This window comes from Triticum aestivum, chromosome 6B (genome assembly GCF_018294505.1).
Source record: "Triticum aestivum cultivar Chinese Spring chromosome 6B, IWGSC CS RefSeq v2.1, whole genome shotgun sequence".
NCBI classification, from domain to species: Eukaryota; Viridiplantae; Streptophyta; class Magnoliopsida; order Poales; family Poaceae; genus Triticum; species Triticum aestivum.
In genome coordinates, this window is record NC_057810.1 from 275800943 (window position 1) to 275817497 (window position 16555).

The window sequence follows — 16555 nt, forward strand, 5'->3', positions numbered from 1 at the left end:
GTTCCTTGTGGGACTAACCCATGTAGGTAAGTTCAAAGTGCAACTCACTCCATAGGATTGCTCCAAATGATCTACATCAACATTGAGCATCCACATCTTCAACACCTACATGAAGTCATCATCGACAAAACCCAAGGTTAGTTCATCCCTCTAAGGGGGGATCTCACATCTAGGGGAGCTTAACTCTAAGAATTGAGTCAAAGAAACTCTAATGGTGTGAACATATCAATGCATTATGTAAAAGTGGTAACCCCACTTGAGCTTAAACGATGAGTATGACCTATGATCAAATGTTCTCATTTGACTCCTAAGTCAATATACTCATATATAGATGACCTAGTCATCACCAATTGTTGATAGATGCTAGAATTGGTTGTGCATGCTTTGCCACATATTTCATTTGCCATCTTATTGTGTGAGCATGTTGGTGCATATTTTACTCATTCAAGGATATCCACTTGTTGTTTTGATTGTTTGGCTTCTTTTCTTTTTGCCAAGTGGATGGACAAGAATGCCTAAGAACTTTCTCTAGCTATCTATGCTTTTCTCGTCTCAAACTCTATTCATGCTACATCACAAAATTTGATCATGTCAGATTCGAACCACTCTGTGTGAGGAGCACTCGGAGTCCCCGATTCGTCATAGACTTAAACTTCCAAAACTTCTTTGTGAGTTTCGGTCTGACCGATTCTTCCATTTCATTCATACCGAGATCACTAAGTCGATCTAGGTTTTGAATCTTGGTGCAACCGATTTGAACTTTCCGGTCACACCGAGCTGTTGTAACTATTAGCAGTTACGCATCTCGGTGCCACCGAGTTGTTCCACTCGGTCACACCGACAGGGTAGGGCTATATATACCCACGGGCAGAACTTTGGAAATTTTCTCCGAACTCTTTCGCCCGCGCTTAGCCCGCTCTGCCTCCAGGGTCTCCGGATCGTCCTCCTCGTCGCCAGCTGCCTCCTGCCGCTGGTCTCTGCCGCCGTTAACGGAAATCATCCCTGCCATTGCCGCCGTAGCGAGTTCATCACTGAACTAGGGTATGGACTCGATCACTGTGCTATCCCTATCTGATTCCTAGAACATTGTGTTCGCCATTAATCTTGCCACGTTTGAAACTATCTTATCTAGTCAAAACACTCCGTAGATTAGAGATGAATTCAAAATTTAGGGTTAGGTTTCCGCCGAAACCATCTCGGACCCATCGAGTTGTAGAACTCGGTTCCACCGATTCGGCTAAGGCCATTGCACATGTGATTCTCGGTCTGACCGAGAATTGCAAATCGGTGTGACCGAGTTCAGGACTTTGTGAAACCCTAGCAGTCTTGGTGCCACCGAACTGTGACTCGGTCTGACCGAGTTCACTAGTTTAGGTTCCAAAAGCTGCTTCGGTTCACCGAGTTTACAAATCGGTAGATCCGAAATGTTTTCTGTGGAAAACTAAAACTAAGTTTTTGACTCATTCTTTTGCAAAAACCTCTATATTTTGTGATGCTCATCCACTCTATCTCATCTATATCTATTCACAGGGTCTGCAGTCAGTGTTTGCAATATGTCTGATCAGAGTGACAGCCAGAACAGGGAAGAGGAGCAGGTTCAAGTGAGTGAGGGCATTAGTCCCTCGAGCAGCTATGATGATGGCAGCAGGAGCACCCCAAGCAACTTACCCAAAGCTGCCACCAGGGCCAGAAAGAAGAGAACCTCAGAATATGAGGATGAAGACTATGTGGCTATTGAGGATGAGGCCACTTCAAAGAAGAAGGTGCTCAAGAAAGAATATGGCTCAGCTGCAGCCACTAAGCCAGGAATGCAGAAGAAGGCACCTGCAAGGAGGATTACCACTTCCAAACCTAGGAAGGTTGCTGTCGTGGTTCTAAGTCTGACAGTAGAGTGGGGGTAGGTATGGAGAGGCAAGGTCCTAGCTGTGGAGAGGTTGTAAACACAAGAGATGTACGAGTTCAGGCCCTTCTCGGAGGAAGTAAAAGCCCTACGTCTCGGAGCCCGGAGGCGGTCGAGTGGATTATGTGTATATGAAGTACAGGGGTGCGAACCCTTTACACTGAGGTGGGGGTGGCTTATATAGTGCCTGCCAGACCCCTCCGGCCCTCAGTAATGCGGGGTTTAAAGTACATTAAGTCTGGGGCGTTACTGGTAACGCCCCACATAAAGTGTCTTAACTACCATAAAGTCTACTTAATTACAGACCGTTGCAGTACAGAGTGCTTCTTGACCTTCTGGTGGTCGAGTGAGTCTTCATGGTCGAGTCCTTCAAGTACGTCGAGTGGAGTCCTCGTAGGTCGACTGGAAGGTGATCTCTTCTAAGGGTGTCCTTGGATAGGGTATTTAGATCAGGTCTATGACCCTACCCTAGGTACATGACTCCATCATTAGCCCCCGAATGGATTGAGGCTTGAGTGAGGAAGGAGTTGATGTTGTTTCCGACTGGCCTTTGCATGCTGGTCATGCGTTGTCTTGGACCAATAATCTCTTTGTTGATAACTAGCAACTTTTCTTCAGTCGACTCGATCCATTCTTTCCTTTCGTCGAGTGACTTTTTGAACTTAACAATTTCCGAGCGACGGATCGCGGGAGATCTCGCGCCTGACAGATCGATCTGCCGTTCACGGATTTTGTGGGATACAAAATTTGGGGAAGCGCGCGAAGCGGGGCGGACCGCGGCGCTCGGATGGGATAGGGCTTGGACGCCTCGATTCTCGCGCCACCTTTTTCGCCACGTATTGCGCCCGCGCGACTGTTTCGGGATGTGATTGGATCTCTCGGGCCCACCTGTCATCCACTCGGAAGTGAACTTATAAAGGCGCCCGGCGAGGAACTTTGAACAGTACCTCTGCATTCTCTCTCTGCTCTCCCTGCCTTTGCCCATTGCGCCCGCTCTCGCCTCCGCGCAACCGCTCCTCGCGCGCCTCGCCGGCAGCCATGGTGAAGGAGAAGACGGCGGCGCTGGAGCACGCGAAGAAGGCGTCGGCGACGGGGAAGGCGAAGGGGAGAACCACCAGTCGCGGCGGGTCTTCGTCTAGATCTCGTCTGCCGAAAGGCTGGGTCCAATGAGATTGGATCCGGTCGACCATCACGGAGAAGGATCTCCTCGATATGGCCAACGACGGCCTGATCCCCCATGGAGCAGCAAGGCTCCCGGGGAACGAGTGGCAACCCCAGCCGGAAGAGGGTGAGTGTGTCCTTCTGGCTACCCACGTCGACCGCGGGTTTTCTTTGCCGCCGAGTATTTTCTTCCGTGGTTTCTTGAACTCCTTTGGAGCACAACTCCACCACTTCACTCCGAACTCTATCGCCTACCTTGCCGCATCTGTGTCCATGTGTGAGAACTTTTTGGGTTGCCGACCGCACTGGGGCCTGTTCAAGCATATATTCACGTGTCGCTCCCAGACCATGAAGAAGGCGAGCCCAGATGACGACAAAACCAAAGTTATCCAAATGTGTGGAGGTCTGGGGATCCAAATGAGGAACAAGAGCACCTTCCCAGCCATGACGTTCCCCGAGTCGGTCAGAGGTTGGCAGTCGACCTGGTTCTACTGCCGGGATGAATCGACGCCGGGGCAGTCGAGTGGACTCCCTCAGTTTACCATGGACCGAGCCAACAAACCTTCCTCTCTGAAGGTGATTCCGGAGGAGAAAGCCGACGTGAAGATGCTGATGGAGCGCGTAGTCCAGTTGGTTCGGGAGGGAGTGACGGGTATGGATCTCCTGGAGGTTTTTCTTAGGCGGCGTATCCAGCCTCTTCAGTTCCGGAGCCATTGCATGTGGTTGTACCGCGGGACTGAAGATGAGACTCGGATCAACCTAGAAGCAGTCGACGATGCCACACTGGAACGGTGGATGGCCGCGGTCACTGGGAACAAGGACAACCCTCGTGGAGCCAGGAGGATTCCTCCACTCGACCATTGCAGCATTCCAGACAAGGTATGTCCACTCTACCTCCAATTGTATTCTTGCCATACTTATTTCCGTTTTCTTCGCAAATTGGTCGATTGAGCTTTGTCTTGATGTCTAACAGGCCCTCACCAAACTGTACTCGATGCCCAATGGAGCACAGACTCCAACTGAAGAGGGAGAAGCGAGTGGGGGCGAGAGCCAGAAGGAGTGGGACTCGGATGCTGCCGAAGATGATGGTGATGATGATGACGATGAGGAGGAAGAAGAAGAGGAGGAGGAGGAGGTCGCACCACCGCGCTTGGAAAGGCGGTCAAAGCTTGCCCATGACCCTGCGACTGAACAAGGTAAGGGGGTTGCGGCTGTCGCGCAGTCGACCAAGCGCCCTCGGACCACTTCTCTAGTGCCGATTGAAAAGGCTCTGAAGTAGTCCAGGGTGGCACCGTCGAAGCCGACCAAGGTCCTGCCGAAGATGAAGGTGTCCATCCCCACCATATCAGGGTAAACATGCTGCTTGAGTCTTCTTGTTTTGTGCGAGCTTTATCTTTGATTGACACTTGAGTTAGCCGACTGATTTTTTGGAATTGCAGTACTGCTACTTCTGAGACCTCAGCCAGGGCTGACGACCATGAGATGGAGGTTGCCGCAACCTCAAAACCTGGTACCACTCTCTTAATTCTGTTTTTAGTCGATTGACTCTTCGTCCCTAATTCTGATTCTTTTATGTAGCTCCATCCAATGTCGTTATCACTCTTCCTGAAGATGATGACAATGAGGAACCACTGAAGCACAGGAGGAGCAGGAAAGCGTCAGCCGGCAGGGTGGCCCAGGATGTGACGGCGCCTGAGAGTCTGGTCGCGGAGGAGGAGAACACCACTCGACACACCGTGTCCTTCGCGGTGCCACTGACGAGTGCTCTCCCTTCTTCGTCGAGTGCTGCGCAGCCTTCCCTCTTCACGACGCACCATGTCCCGGAGGACCAAGCTAGTGCTGCAAAGGAAGCGATACGCCAGGCGGGGATTATGATGGAGCAGGTGAAGGCCATCCGGGAGGCAAGCCAGGCAGCCTACGACGCCAGTTCTGCTCTTCAAAGCAATGTTCAGGTAAGTCGAATCGCTTGTTCTGTTAGGATATGCTATCAAAAAGCTTGTCTTTCCGGAATCCATAGCAATCACCCACTGGGTGTGTCGATTGAAACTCCGTGTTAGCAGGGGCACGCTGAGTGCACCCGCTGGGTGTAGTCCCCGAGACTGTGGTCGACTGCTTGCAGTCGATTACAGTCTGAATAATACGCCTTGTGTGTGTTTTTTTTGGGTCGACTGGTCGACTTATCTTTAATAGAACTAGTGGGGGCATGCTGAGTGCACCCACTGGGTGTAGTCCCCGAGACTACGGTCGAATGTTTGTATTCGGCTGTAGTCTTAGAAACGCATGATTTTCTCTTATCCACTCGGAAGTGAACTATCCTTGACATTTTGTCAATTGATTCTTCGCAGAAATCTTGCGACCTTGCAGCTCGTTATACCGAGTTGGAGAACAAGCACATCTAGCTCGAGCTGGATCTGAAGCTGGTCCAAGAGAATCTGACGAAGGCGAAGGAGGAGACCAAAGGTATGTTCGGTGAGACCTCGACGACTGCTTTTGTCCTTCATCTGTTTCAAAATCTGACTTTTGTCTGCTTTACAGGCAAGGTGAAGGAGGCCCAGAAGAAAAAAGATCTTGAACTGGCTGAGAAAACCAAAATTGCTGACGAGAAGTTAGCTTTAGTCGCCAAGCTCGAAGAAGAAAATACTAATCTGAAAGCTGCTCTTGAGATTGCCAACAAGGAGGTTAGTCGACTGAAGAACGACAAAGTTGCTCTGAGTGACAAGGCCAGTCAATTGGCTGGGAAGAAGAATGATCTGGAGGCCTTTCTGGGTGGACTTGCCAAGAAGTTGTTCCTCATGCTCGAAGGTAATCCTTTACACTCGACAATCATTCTCAACAGTGATCTTTCCATTCGACCATTGCCTTGATTCAGTGATTGTATTTGCAGAATTTTGTCAAAACTTTGAAGAGGAAACTAGTCAGCTGGAACCGAACCTGGACCCCGTCAACTCTCCGGTGAACGATGAAGTTGCTATGAATGTGTTCCGACTCGAGTCTCGCGTTGCTGCTGTCGTTGACTATCTTGCAAGGCTGAAGGTCGCCACTTCTCGCATCGACACCACGCTCTGGCCCAGGGAGACGCTCCAGAATGACCTTGAGTCGCTGATGGCTCGACTAAACACAGTTCCTGGTCGAGTGCAAGAGTTGAAAAAATCCTCCGCTAGGTGCGGTGCAGATGTTGCTCTGTTTTTGGCCCGAGTCCACTGCAAGGATGCGCGAGAAGACAAGCTGGCGGCTCTTCGGGTGGCCAACACCAAGAAACATGACTTCAGGTCCTTCATGGAAACCTTCATCGCTGCCGCCACTCGAATTGTGGACGGGATTGATCTTGATGAGTTTGTTGCACCTTCCAGCCCTCCACAGGAGGGGCAAAAAAACTTCTTTGAGCTCGACACTTTAAATTTGCCTCGGTATGCTGAGTGATTTTGTAACCGATAAACCTTAACAGGCTTAGCGCCTGAGCACTTTCGGTTCCTTTAGGTATCGATCTGAACTTGGATTTGATGTTTGAATATGCTTGCTTTTGGCTCGAAATGTCTTTTGCAGGTTTAAAGCAGGACGTCCACTGCAGTCGACTTATTCTTCTCCATTCACTTAGGCAAGCACAGAGCTACTGCTAAGCCTCCGAGTGAGAGGTTTGCTCATCACTCGGTAGGATTTTTATACCTTAGGCGAGCACTGGGCTGTAGCTAAGCCCCCGAGTGTGAGGTTTGCTCTTCACTCGGTAGGATTTTTATACCTTAGGCGAGCACTGGGCTGCAGCTAAGCCCCTGAGTGTGAGGTTTGCCCTTCACACGGTAGAATTTTTATACCTTAGGCGAGCACTGGGCCGCAGCTAAGCCTCCGAGTGAGAGGTTTGCTCTTCACTCGGTAGGATTTTTATACCTTAGGCGAGCACTGGGCTGCAGCTAAGCCCCCGAGTGAGAGGTTTGCTCTTCACTCGGTAGGATTTTTATACCTTAGGCGAGCACTGGGCTGCAGCTAAGCCCCCGAGTGAGAGGTTTGCTCTTCACTCGGTAGGATTTTCACGTTGTACTTGTGGCGTAGCTCAGAGGAGAGGGTCGCAGTCGACCTGCACCTCGTCCTCCTTACGACCGCACATTGTACTTGTAGCGTAGCTCAGAGGAGAGGGTCGCAGTCGACCTGCACCTCGTCCTCCTTACGACCGCATGTTGTATTTGTGGCGTAGCTCAGAGGAGAGGGTCGCAGTCGACCTGCACCTCGTCCTCCTTACGACCGCACGTTGTATTTGTGGCGTAGCTCAGAGGAGAGGGTCGCAGTCGACCTGCACCTCGTCCTCCTTACGACCGCACGTTGTACTTGTACTTAGGCGAGTGCTCGGACTACAGCTAATCCCCTGAGTGGAAGTCTGGCTTACCATTCGGTAGGATTTTATTCAAACTTAGGCGAGCACTGGGCTGCAGCTAAGCCCCCGAGTGGGAGTCTGGCTCGCCACTCGGCAGGATTTTTATAACTTAGGCGAGTACTTGGACTGCAGCTAAGCCCCCGAGTGGGAGTCTGGCTCGCCACTCGGTAGGATTTTATTGAACTTAGGCGAGTACTTGGACTGCAGCTAAGCCTCCGAGTGGAAGTCTGGCTTACCACTCGGTAGGATTTTATTTGAAATTAGGCGAAACGGATTCGCAGCTAAGCCCCCGAGTGAGAGGTTTGCTCTTCGCTCGGTAAGGATTTTTTTTACAAACTTAGGCGAAACGGATTCGCGGCTAAGTCACCCACTGAGGGGAAAATTTTATTGGACAAATAAAAAGTGACAAAAATTATGGAGAAATTATGACACTATTATTTTGTAATCCATGAACTACAGAAGTATTTTATTACAACTCATCCGAGAGAAAACTTTAAGTGTAAAATGGGCGGAGTAGTTTCGCGTTCCAAGCTCGGGGCTCATCGATATTGTGCTTGACATTGTAGAGACGGTACGCTCCGTTGTGGAGAACCTTGGTGACGATGAAGGGTCCTTCCCAAGAAGGAGCAAGCTTATGTTGTTTCTGCTGATCCACTCGGAGAACCAGATCTCCTTCCTGGAAGGCTCGACTCTTCACGTTTCTGGCATGGAAGCGACGCAAGTCTTGTTGGTAGATGGTCGATTGGATCAGAGCCATCTCCCTTTCTTCCTCTAAAAGGTCGACTGCGTCCTGCCGTGCTTGTTCAGCTTCTGCTTCGTTGTAGAGTTCAACTCGAGGAGCATTGTGGAGAAGATCACTCGACAAAATTGCTTCAGCTCCATAGACCAAGAAGAATGGAGTTTTCCCGGTCGACCGATTAGGCGTGGTCCGTAGTCCCCAAAGCACCGAGGGAAGTTCGTCGACCCATGCTCCAGCTGCATGTTTGAGATCACGCATCAGTCGGGGTTTCAACCCTTTGAGGATCAGGCCATTGGCTCGCTCTGCTTGTCCATTCGACTGCGGATGGGCGACTAAAGCGTAGTCGACTCGTGTGCCTTGAGAGTTGCAGAAATCTCTGAATTCCTCTGAGTCAAAGTTTGACCCATTATCCGTAATGATGTTGTGCGAGACTCCATATCTGAATATCAGTTCCTTGATGAAACTAACAGCAGTACCGGCGTCAAGGTTCTTGATGGGTTTAGCCTCAATCCACTTGGTGAACTTGTCGACTGCCACCAACACATGCGTGAAACCGCTTCGACCTGTTCTCAAGGGACCGAACATATCCAACCCCCATACTGCGAAGGGCCAGACGAGTGGAATGGTCTTCAGAGCTGACGCAGGCTTGTGTGACATATTTGAGTAGAACTGACATCCTTCGCACTTGTCCACTATTTCCTTTGCCATCTCATTCGCCTTTGGCCAGTAAAATCCGGCTCGGTATGCTTTGGCCACGATGGTCCGAGAGGACGCATGATGACCACAGGTCCCCGAGTGGATATCATCAAGGATGATTCGACCTTCTTCTGGCGTTATGCACTTCTGACCAACTCCAGTCGCGCTCTCTCTGTACAACTGCCCTTTGATTACGGTAAAGGCTTTGGATCGACGGACGATCTGTCGAGCCTCTTCCTCATCCTCCGGGAGCTCTTTTCTCAGGATATACGCGATATATGGAACTGTCCAGTCGGGAATGACCACTAAGACCTCCATGACCAAGTCGACCACTGTTGGGACCTCAACCTCAGTCGGATCTGTGGCACTCTTGGGCTGTGGAGCTTCTTCGGTGAAAGGATCTTCTTTAACTGACGGAGTATGAATATGCTCCAAGAACACACCACTCGGAATGGCTTCCCTCTTGGAACCTATCTTTGCTAGATCATCAGCTGCTTGATTTTTCAGTCCGGGTATATGATGGAGCTCTAACCCCTCAAACTTCTTTTCCAGCTTCCTCACTGCATTGCAGTATCCAGTCATGGCTGGGCTTCTAACGTCCCACTTCTTCATCACTTGGTTGACCACTAAATCTGAATCGCCATAGACCATCAAGCGACGGACGCCGAGTGAAATGGCCATGCGTAATCCATATAAGAGGGCCTCATACTCTCCCTCATTGTTGGAAGAATCAAAGTGAATCTGGAGCACATATATGAGCTTATCTCCTCTAGGGGAAACCAGGACAACCCCAACACCGGAACCATTCAACATCTTAGAGCCATCAAAGAACATGGTCCAATGCTCCGAATGAACCTCAGTCGGCTGCTGTTGCTCAATCCACTCGGCGAGGAAATCAGCTATTGCCTGGGACTTAATGGCTTTCTTTGCCTCAAACTTGATATCAAGGGGAAGAAGTTCAATCGCCCATTTCGCCACTCGACCAGTTGCATCTCTGTTGTGCAAAATCTCTGAAAGTGGAGCGTCGCTGACGACTGTGATGGAATGATCAGAGAAATAATGAGCAACCTTCTTCGTGGTCATGTATATCCCATACACAAGCTTCTGATAATGAGGGTATCTCTGCTTGGATGGAGTCAAAACTTCAGACAAATAATATACTGGGCGCTGAACTTTGAAGGCTTTCCCTTCTTCTTCCCGCTCGACCGTAAGTACTGTACTGACGACTTGTCCTGTGGCTGCGATATAAAGCAACAGAGGCTCTTTGCTGATTGGAGCAGCAAGCACCGGCTGGGTGGAGAGCAGAGCTTTTAGCTCGGCAAACGCTGCATCAGCTTCTGGAGTCCACTCGAACTTGTCTGCCTTCTTCATCAGTCGGTAAAGAGGCAATGCCTTTTCACCGAGTCGTGAGATGAATCGACTTAATGCGGCCAAGCATCCAGTAAGCTTCTGGACATCGTGCACTCGCACAGGGCGTTTCATTCGGAGAATAGTGCCGATCTTCTCTGGATTAGCGTCGATCCCTCGCTCGGAAACGAGAAAACCGAGTAACTTGCCACCAGGAACTCCGAATGTGCACTTTGATGGATTGAGCTTGATATCATACCTTCTGAGGTTGGCAAATGTTTCGGCGAGGTCAGTGAGCAGGTCGGAACCTTTTCGTGACTTGACACGATATCATCCATATACGCTTCCACATTCCGACTGATTTGAGTGAGCAAACACTTCTGAATCATTCGCATAAATGTGGCTCCGGCATTCTTGAGGCCGAATGGCATGGTGATATAGCAGAAGCACCCGAATGGAGTGATGAAAGCTGTTTTTATCTCATCGGGTCCGTACAGACGGATCTGATGGTACCCGGAATAGGCGTCTAGAAAAGACAATCTCTCGCATCCCGCGGTCGAGTCAACAATTTGATCAATGCGAGGGAGAGGAAAATGATCTTTCGGGCAGGCCCGATTGATGTGCTTGAAATCAATGCACATTCGGAGTGATTTGTCCTTCTTAGGAACCATGACGACATTAGCGAGCCACTCGGAGTGGTATATCTCTCGGATAAATCCTGCCGCCAACAGTCGAGCCACTTCCTCACCAATAGCCTTTCTCTTCTGGACGGCGGACCGCCGAAGATGCTCTTTAACTGGTTTTGCTGATGAGTCGAATCTAAGGCGATGCTCAGCCAGTCCCCTGGGAACACCTGGCATGTCAGCTGGCTTCCATGCAAAAATGTCCCAGTTCTCACGGAGGAACTGGATGAGCGCTTCTTCCTATTTCGGGTCGAGTGTTGTGGAGATGTGGGTCGGGGCTGCATTGGGGTCGGTCGGGTGAATGTGGACAGGCTTCGTCTCACCGGACGACTGAAATGCAGATTCTGTGGCGGGCTTCTTGGATCGCAGCAAATCACTCGGATCTGTGTTTTGCTTGTATTCTTCAAACTCGACCGTTGTCACCTGGGAATCGGCAATCTTTGAGCCCTTCTGAAACACTCTTCTGCCTTTTTCCGATCACCGGTGACAGTGATCACTCCTTTGGGGCCGGGCATCTTCAGTTTGAGGTACACGTAACATGGTCGAGCCATGAACCGTGCGTAAGCTGGTCTCCCCAAAATGGCGTGGTACGCGCTCTGAAAATCCGCGACCTCAAACGTCAACTTCTCCCTGCGAAAATGTTTTGAATCACCAAACACCACGTCCAGAGCTATTTGGCCGAGTGACTCGGCTTTCTTTCCTGGTATAACTCCATGAAAGCTCATGTTACTGGTGCTCAGTCGGGACATCGGAATGCCCATTCCTTTCAGTGTGTCCGCATATAACAAGTTCAGTCCACTACCACCGTCCATCAGCACTTTCGTCAGTCGAGTGCCTTCGACAACTGGGTCGACCACCAAAGCTTGCCTCCCGGGGGTGGCAATATGAGTTGGGTGATCAGACTGGTCGAATGTGATGGGTGTTTGGGACCATCTCAGATAACTTGGTTTTGCTGGGGCAACCATGTTCACCTCACGATTAATGACCTTCAGTCGGCTCTTGCTTTCCACATCTGCGAAGATCATCAGAGTGGAGTTGACATGCGGATATCCTCCCTCACTGTCCTCCTTGTCTTCGGCCTTGTCCAACTCCTTTTCCTTGTCTTTGGACTGTTTCCCTTGGAACTGCTGGATCAGCAGTCGACACTGGTGAGTGGTATGCTTCGGGTAAATGATATTACCCTCTTCATCTTTCTTCGTGTGGATGTGACACGGCATATCCATCACATCGTTTCCCTCTTTATCCTTCACCTTCTTAGGGTTCCAGGATCCTTTTGGTTTCCCTTTGAACTTTCCCTGAGTCACGGCCAGAGCCTCTCCAGGAGCTGCTGGTTCGGCCTTCCGCTTCTGTTTCCGACTGGTATTTCCCTTCTCCGACTGACTCGGCTTGTACTTGCCGCTTTGGAGTCGGTCTTCTTCTTCGTCGTTGGCGTACTTGGTAGCAATCTCCATCGTCCGACTCAGGGTCATGTCTTCGGTTCGACCAAACTTCAAACTCAATTCTCTGTTCTTGACACCATCCTTGGAGGCGAAGAATGCCTGATGATCAGACATGTTCTCCACGGTATGATGCAAAGTGATCCATCTCTGAATATACTCTCTGAGAGTCTCATTCGTCTTCTGCACACAAACTTGCAACTCTGTCAATCCAGCAAGTCGCTTGCAAGTTCCTTCAAATGTTCTAACGAACACTCGGGACAGATCTTCCCAAGTGTAAATGCTGCTAGGAGGTAACTGATTCAACCACGCTCTGGCAGAACCTTCCAACATGAGGGGAAAATGCTTCATGGCCACCTCGTCATTCCCACCACCAATCTGAACCGCCACTCGGTAGTCCTCAAGCCAAGTTTCAGGCTTAGACTCACCAGTGAACTTGCTTACTCCTGTTGCCAACCTGAAATTGGGGGGAATCACCGCGGCTCTGATAGCCCTGCTGAAACATTCTGGACCAGAAACATACGCTCGACTGCTTGTGGGTGCATCTCTATCGGGCCCACCTCGATGGGCTCTGTTTCGGTCAACCAAGCCTTGCACGATAATGGATCGCGCGTCGAAGCCTGGTTCCCGGGGGTCGACTGGAGCTCTTCGCCCCACACTGAGTTGACGCCTGTCATCTTGCTGCCGAGGAGCGTAAGACCCACCCCTGGGGGGGAAGTGGGCACTTGACGCCTATCATCACGATCGTGTCGGTCTCCGTACTGGTCTCGCCGATTCTCGCGTCCTTCACGCCGCGGAGGCGATCTGGGACTATGAGCCGACTGAACCGTATTCGCAGCGATGGATCAACTGTGAATTCTGTTACGTGACTGCAACACGGCTGAATTCTGGTCTCCTGCTGCCCGGAGCAAATCCCTGATCTGCATCAAGCCTCTGCCAGCTTCCAACTGAGAGGGCTGGATGGACTCTGCTATACGGGTTGCAACTGCTAAATTCTGAATTGGGGTTCGATATACCTGAGTCGGCGGGAAGAGTTGACGTCGATTGGCGTCGGGAACTCGTTGCCGCGCGCGCTCGTCTAGTGCTCGCTGAAGGTTCTCCAGACGAGTGCGTTCAGCCAGATTGGCTAAACATGCCTCCTCCAAGGCGCGAGCCTCGGGGGTTTCTCCCGCGATGGGAGTATGCAGGGCATCCATGTTCCTGCGGCGAAGCTCTTCCCTCTGCAGAGAGTTGAGTGGCTCGGGCTGGTACTCTTCGTGGTCCCGTACGGGGTCGCCTCCACCGCCTGCCCCGCCCTCATGGGCGAAGCCAGGAGGACTGCGAGGTCCGTTGACCATCAAGATTTCCGCCGCTGGATCACTACTATCGCACTCGGATGTAGTCTCTACGGAGCCAGTCGACAGATCGAATAGGTCGTAGAGGGATTCGTCGGGCTCGATTGCTGCAACTTGGGCGGTGGCCGTCTGGCGAGCCACCGCGTGCTTCACCCACCGCTGGAGCCTCGACCGACCAGAGCGCTTGCGCTGGTGGGAGACCAGGAGGGTGGCCAATAGGGGAGTCGACCAATACAGGGTCGACGGTTGTCGCAGCAGAACACCGCGGACACATGCGCGAAAATGCGTCGCACCGCGGACGGGGAGCGCATCAACGTCGAGTGGAGCCTCCTGGAGCCAAGCGGAGTCGTCAGCGATGAAGGTCAGAGCGCCGAGACGGATCTCGTGGCCCTCGACCAAAACTCCAGCAGCAACCATGATGAAAGTACTCGGAAGAATCGCAACTTCTCCAAAAATCGCTAAAACACCTGCCCCACGGTGGGCGCCAACCGTCGTGGTTCTAAGTCTGACAGTAGAGTGGGGGCTAGGTATGGAGAGGCAAGGTCCTAGCTATGGAGAGGTTGTAAACACAAGAGATGTACGAGTTCAGGCCCTTCTCGGAGGAAGTAAAAGCCCTACGTCTCGGAGCCCGGAGGCGGTCGAGTGGATTATGTGTATATGAAGTACAGGGGTGCGAACCCTTTACACTGAGGTGGGGGGTGGCTTATATAGTGCCTGCCAGACCCCTCCGGCCCTCAGTAATGCGGGGTTTAAAGTACATTAAGTCTGGGGCGTTACTGGTAACGCCCCACATAAAGTGTCTTAACTACCATAAAGTCTACTTAATTACAGACCGTTGCAGTACAGAGTGCTTCTTGACCTTCTGGTGGTTGAGTGAGTCTTCATGGTCGAGTCCTTCAAGTACGTCGAGTGGAGTCCTCGTAGGTCGACTGGAAGGTGATCTCTTCTAAGGATGTCCTTGGGTAGGGTATTTAGATCAGGTCTATGACCCTATCCTAGGTACATGACTCCATCAGTTGCCACTAGGGAAACCATGAAGTTTACCATTGAGTGAGAAGATGAAGCTGTTGGCCAAGACAAGAAGAAAAAGAGAGTGAGAACCACTACTGCCAAGGTTCTTGGCAATCCCTCTATGAGGAGAGACTCTGAAGAGGAAAAATGAAGAACACTATCCTGGTGTGTATGACAGCTTCAGTGCTTGTGGAGTGGCAGACTTTGTTGGGCAGAAGCTCACAAAGTGGAATGATGAGCTAATAATGCAATTCTTCTCCACATCACATTTCTATCCAGATGGCAGGATAGTATGGATGTCTGAAGGTACTAGGTACCAATCATCAATTGAAGAATGGGCTAATCTGATCAATGCACCTAAGGAGAAATAGGATGACTTGGATGTCTATGCCAAGAAGAAGATGGATCACAACACTATGGCACATATGTACAAGGAGATCCCAGATGCTGATGTTGAAACACACAAGTTTGGATCAGTACATTACCTTCTGTCAGGACTTCCAACCATCAACTGGATCCTCATGCACACTCTCTTGCCCAAATCAGGTGATCACAACATGATCAGAGGCCATGCGATAAATCTGCCACAAAAGTTCAAGGTCATGAGTCCTATAGTTGAAACTATCAAGAGGACAGCTGCTGACCAAAAGAGAAGTTGTGGGTATGCCCCACAGATCCAGGAGCTGATTTACTCCAAGATGGGCACTAGCACATACTTGTTGGACAAGGATCACATGCCTATCTATCTAGACTTTAAGGACAACCAAGTGGTTATGGATGAAGATGAACCATCTTCTGTGCAAGCACAAGCAAAGAAGGAGAAGGCAAGGACAGAGAAGGCAACCAAGATGCCAACAATGGAAGAGGCATCTCAGTACTTTTTGAAGAGCAAACAGGATCAGCTTCGCTACTTGATTGCATCCACTCCGAGGATTGAGAAGGGGCTGGCTACCCTGACTCAAAACTAGGAGAGCCTGGAAAGGATCATGGAGCAGAAGTTCTATGACTTGGATGTGAAGGTAACTGAGATCCAGTCTGTAGTTGAGCAACTCCAGGATGATATGCAAGAGAGGAAGGGCAAGACAACCACTGAGGCATTTGCCAGAGTGCCTAGAGCTCACAGATCAGCTATAGTGCCAGTGACAGACATCAGAGCCACTTCATCTGCACTAGCTACAGCCCCAGTGCAACCAGCTCCAGCACCTACTCCACCAGCTCCATCCACATCTACTGAAGTCTTCGTCCAAGGAGCCATCTCTACATCACCACCTGAATATCAAGCCTGAGAGACGACTTAATGCTATGCATTTTATATGAACTTTTTGGTAACTTGTTGCCAAAGGGGGAGAAAAATGTATAGATCATAGGCTTCGAGAGAGAGCATTGCTTTTTATTCTCTCTTGCTTTGGTGGTTTAATTTTATTTGCTTGTTTGAGATACTTTTTGTCTGTGTGATACTTGGATGATCATGTGTTTGATCATATGCTACATTTATGCTTGTTGGATGACATTATCCTTTTATCTCTATATGATCATTCACTTTGCTTGGTGATGAGTGCATGTATTCAATTATTATCATTTTTTAGCGCTCCACCAAGATGTATGTGACATGGAAGAGTAACCCATGCGCCTAACTCTTTGTGCATTTGCATTCCAAAGCAAATCTTAAACTATGCACAAATTTAGGGGGGGCTCTTGCTTATCACATACTTCTCAAAGCGACAATGTTTTTCACTCTTATTATCATTTGTCGAAGCTTTGATCTATATGTTGTCATCAATTACCAAAAAGGGGGAGATTGAAAGTGCAACTATCCCTAGCTGGTTTTGGTAATTCTTAACAACATACATCTCATTGAGCTAACATTATTCCAAGATAAATATTT